Raw genomic sequence first — 5600 nt, 5'->3', positions numbered from 1 at the left:
TTCATGGTCATTTTGACTTTAGGGAAGAATCAGAAGTCACATAGTGCCAGATCTTGGGGATAACATAGACAAGGACACGGCATAATATTTTCATGCTGGATGGCACTCAGCAGCAGCATTCACTGTATTTTTCTAATGATACCTTGTAAAATGATTCTTGAAAGAAGGCTTCCAGAACTGGGTCAGAAAGTGGAAAAAACAAAGGGATAAATTTGTTCAAGGAGGAGTATTTTGAGGGGTTGCATATCTTAATTAATGGTGACCTGTCTTTTACTGTGATTTTTAAAAATTTAAACTCTCACCATGTATCTCAATCATAGTTCATATCATTGAAGGCCATGTCCATCTCTAGTTAGACTAAGGTTAACCTGCTTCTGCCATCATTACACCCTATAATCACATTTCCTACCTACTATAGTTTAGATTTTGAATATTTCCTGAACGCGCATGAGTAAAGGCTCAGTCCCCAGGTAGGAATTATTAGGAAGCGTTGTGGACATTTCAGAAGTGGGGCATTGTGCAATATCATTATGTTGCTGGGGGTGTACCCTGTAAGAAACTGTGGCACTTTGTCCTCTTCTTTCTCTTTTGCTTCCTGGTTGATGAAGTAAGCAATTTTATTGTACCAAGTGCTCTCATCATGATATGCTGCTTCACCCCAGGTTTAAAACAGTATACCAATCAGTCTTGGACCACAGCCACTAAAACCATGAGCCAAAATAAGTGCTTCCTCTTTGTTAGTTCATTATCTCAGGTGTTTTGTATAGTGATTGAAAGCTGACTGTGTTAGATAAACAACTTGGCTAGGGCTCACATATTCAAAAATTTCAGTCCATAGTCAGTTGGCACATTATCTGGGGCCTGTGGTGGGGCAGCAAATGTTGGTGAAGAGTGTGTGGTAGAGCAGTCCACTCACCCTATGGTGGCTGAAAAGTACAAGGGGAGAGAAAGAGTAGGAGTCTCATTATTCCCTTCAAGTCATACTTCAGGCCTCTAACTTCCTCCAATCAGGCATACCTCAAGGATCCAAATTCCTCCAATTGGGCACACTCCAGGACTCTAACTTCCTCCAATCAGGCCCCATCTCTTAAAGATTCCACCACCTCCCAGTAACACTATGGTCTGGTAGCAAACCAAGAGGACATGGACCTTTGAGTAACACTTATCCAAACATCATGAATCTGGAAAAGTCTATAGGAAAAGAGGAAATATCCAGATGTATGGTTTAACTTATGGTAATTCTGGGTCAATTTGTGCTAATACATTATCTATTTCCTGCTAGAGAGGTCAGGGTCACTAATATGATAGGGCAGGTGGCAGTTTGTTGAGTTGCTCTAAATCTATCGTCTTTGTAAAAACAAAACAAAATGGAAACTTAATCTTCATAGAACCCTTCCTCCTATTGATCTGATGAATAATTTTGAAAATTAGGAGCTCCTACCTACTGTTCCAATATTTTCACAAAATGTGTATTTTTAGGCTCTGTTCCTATCCTATGATCTCAAAATTTCTAGTATGCAAAGAATGAGAATATATGCTTTTCATAAGTTTCCCAGGTGAATATACACACCAAAGTTGAAGAAATTCTGATTTAGGACATGGAGTTCTGTTTGAAACACTGTGCTGACTTTCAGAACAGACCACAGTACTCAACAACAAATATGAAGTGTGATAAAAAATAAAGCATTAAATTTCATTAGTTCTTGACTCATCAAAGACAGAACTCAGTCAACTTGATACCCCTTCCCTAAGCTTAGTCAGTTTTCCCACCTGTGCCTCACTCTCATGGGGACCTATCACACTGATACTGCTTCTGAAGTTCACCTTGTGAATGTCAAAATCTAGTGACAGTTCCATCTCCCATGGCTCGAAAAGCGTTGGCCTCTTTTCCATACAGTGGCCATGGAGTTATTTCAAAAGTCAGGGGAAATGTTTCTCTCTTCCACACAGCATTACAAGTTGTTACCCAGGAGCCAAGGAAGGGGTTCTGGCTTCACACAGTCCTTGGTGTAAGAGAGACACTTTCTTTTCTACCAGAAGCCCTTCTTCCCACTGATTCAAGTCCCTGAACCCTGACTGATGGAGGATATGGCTTTGTCCGCATTAATTTCCCCTGTCCCTACACACCCTTCAGGAGAACAAGAAAGAACCAGCCATTTGATTCCAAAAGGCCAGCCCATACCTTCCTCAGATTACTTCCTGACAAGTTTAAGTCATAGCTAATGAGAGAGAGACACCTGCTCTCATCTGTCCTTACCACCTCTGGATTTCATCCACTTTCCTCTCACTTCTGATAATCTGCAGGATGATTATTCTAGTGATTTCTTTTCCATAGCCTTTATTTCCAGTGCTTAATCCATGTACTACCAATTCTGGCCTTATTACTTTGAAAACTAGTCTTCCAAGTGATGGATGGATCTGGTCAGAAATATAATTTTGTCTTTGTTCTATGTAGGATGGGTTAAGATTGCATTTCTTGTTCTGTGAAGTGTTTAAAGCCCAAAGATCAAAGCTGTTCATCCATCACGCTCTCATACCCACCTCAAATGTCTGGCTGCAGGACTGGGCTTGGGTAGTCAGGTGCTGGGTGAGAAATAGCTATTTTAGGAAAAAGAAGCCATGCTTTTCCTTTTTCTCTGTACCTGTTGGTGCATGTTTTTCTGGGGACATGGACATCCCTCTAATAATTGCTGTCCTTTCCTTGTTAAAGGAATTACAGAGCCATGATACTACACACTGGGCAGAATTTAGCTCAGTGGCCATTTTTAAGTTCCTTACCCAGAACATTTTCATAGCAGCTAACTGAATGAATCAATGAACTCAAGTAGATAGAAGTTTAAAGCTAATTCATATCTTACTCAAAGTCCAAAACAGAAGGAGATCGATTTGCTTTCTCCACATTTTCAATCTGAGGTTCTTAACAAAGCTTCATCACAGTGTGGGCTAGTCAGTGATCTGATAAAGACTGCTTCATGTTCTCTTTCTTGAACTTCGGAGTTAGTTGACTTCAGAATTGTCAACTCCATAGTATTTGGCATAATAGCAGCTACTAAAAGCATGCTATTGCAATAACCTGAGCCATTTCATCTAGGTGGCAATTTGATCGTGTGTGGATATGATCATCAGATGGTAAATCAGTTTTATCTTTTAAAAAATGTCCTGTTTAATGACATTACTAAAAGTCTTTGAGGAATCCATAAATTGACCATGAAACACAAACATTTGTTGCTGAGATCAATGGTGAGGAGTTCCCCCTGGTTCCATTTAGAAGAGTTTGATGGTTCCCTTCAAAGGGCTGGGATGCTCCAGCACAATAAACACTTTGAAGCACAATGCTTTGTCATCCTCCTGCCTTAGGCTTGCCTGTTTCTGGCATACATTAGCAATGTTTGCCTTTTCTTTATTTTTTTCTGTATTTCACAACGAGAGAGTTTTGCCTTAATGATTCCCTCTGTTCCCATGTGAGACCAAGATTTTCAAATAGCTTAGGCTTTGCTACTCCACTGTGTTGAGACAACTTCATTAATGAAAGACCAATTCCTTGGGGGTCTTTTGTTGCCACATTACAGTATTTGTGTTAGAACATTTTATCCCCCACATCACAGTGAGGCAGGCACAGCTGCCATCATAACAGTAAAAATTACAGCAGCACACTAACTGGCCTTGGGTGGCTTTCTTCAATACTTTTCTGACAATGATCAAACTTTTCCTCTACACTTCCTCTGCCTTCTTCCTGAGAAGAAACCAGCTTATACAAGACAATTCTTCCACGTTTTTATTCAGTCTGTTTGCCTAATAGTTCCCCAAACCACCTCCAAATCTTAACAGTCAAGTTTTCTGCAAGAAAGAACATTTCTCTGGGGTCCATCAGGTGAACTGGAAGTCACGGTGGTGCTTCCAAGATCAAGGCCCATCTTGAAACAGGACATTGTCAAGTAGGGCAATTGTGCATTTCCAAAAATGTCTTGAAACAGCTCTGGTTTTATGCTTGTGCATAAACAATTTGCCTTTCCTATTTTTTTCACTGTAGGCTCTAATTACATGACCATGAAAGAAAGCCTGAGAGGGTGTAATGGAGAATTTCTAATGAGTCTGCCTTCCTGGACCAAAGAGAAGAAAAATTCAATCAAGGCAGAAACACTAGAATTGTCTAAAGGGCAAAAAGGCACTATTCCTTACAAAAGGAATTATTACATTTTTCTATTCTCTTTTGACAGTTGCTTCCTCAGACAATGGTCTTCTAGAGGATTGAGGCTCTTTATGACATGGATTTAGATATGAAATCATGACATTGTTTCTCCTCCTTTTATAGAGTACATGTATATGCATATTAAAAATACTTTTGTTTTCTTTCAGTCCTTTTTGTCTAAATTATGAGAACATCTATGTAAATTTAATAACAGTGTTACTCATTTACAAGCCAGTGAAATTTTAACTTCATTTTTAATTGTCAAACTTGGCAGGAAATGAAGGCTAATGTGCCTGCTCACACGGGCACACACTTGCCTACACAGTAATATCACTGGACCCATAAAGTACTGTTACAAAAGATTTCCTCTAGCAAAACACAAAAACAGAATACTAACAGTATAAAGCAAAACTAATAATTCTCCTTTTCTAATTCTAAAAAATTGAAACTTTCCTACTGAAGTAAAAAGGGGTTGAAATGAATTCACATGAATTTGGGATTTCAGTTGGTGGTAATGGTGAGTAAAAAGGCTCTTACTAAAAATTATGTATCTTCTATACTCAATTCAACCCCTCTTTTTCCCCTCAGGATATAAGAATGTTAACACAAAAATGGAATTATAGGAAAGCAAAAAGAAGATTCACTTTAAACTTGATTACAGACTTGGTTTGGGATTCTAGTTCCAATTAATATTTCTTATCTGTGCCTGAGAGTCCTTGGAAAAAGCTGAGGTAACATCTACCATGAAAAGTGGTTAAAACAATAATAGGTGAATATCAAATGAAGGGACACATGGAGAGGTTCTTGGTTCTCAGGGCCTTTATGAACACTATTTTCTCTATAACCTCTGGGATAGGCAAAAATACTAGACAAAAACTGTAGAAGAAAAGGTTGAAGAATCAATTAATTCTTGACTTTACTTTTGATTCTGAATGAGTTCTGTTGGTTCCAGTATCAGAACTAGATATGTTTTTTTTTTACAGATATGTCGTTCTTTAGCTCTGGTTGTTCTATGTGTTGCAGTTTTCTAGCCAGAAAGGAACATAAGAGGAAAGAAGAGAAGGGAGAAAGAAGGGAAGGAGAGAAGAAAAGGATGTTTGTTTATTTCTTGCAAATAGTTGCCACTACAGTTAGATAACTAGGAAATGAACAAAATGAATAAAATAGAAATATTGTCAGCCCAAGCATCTGTAACTTATTATAAGCCTCTGCCATGGCAATACATGTTCTTTTTCTGCTTGAGCTCTCTTACTCCACACTTTGTACGCTCCTTCATAGGTTGTTCTTCATCCCATCCTCTTCTAGATAATTACAGTAGAAACAAAATGATCACCCAGAAAAAGATATGGTAATATGTGTGCAAAGTAAATTTTGGAAAAAATCAATAAATAAGACATAAAATAAAAATAAA

The sequence above is a fragment of the Heterocephalus glaber genome, unplaced genomic scaffold (assembly GCF_053883595.1).
Source record: "Heterocephalus glaber isolate CG9 unplaced genomic scaffold, H.glaber_assembly_v1.0 deba00001610, whole genome shotgun sequence".
In the NCBI taxonomy this organism is placed as follows: Eukaryota; Metazoa; Chordata; class Mammalia; order Rodentia; family Bathyergidae; genus Heterocephalus; species Heterocephalus glaber.
The sequence above is the reverse complement of the archived record's forward strand: the minus strand, read 5'-3'. Positions refer to the sequence as shown.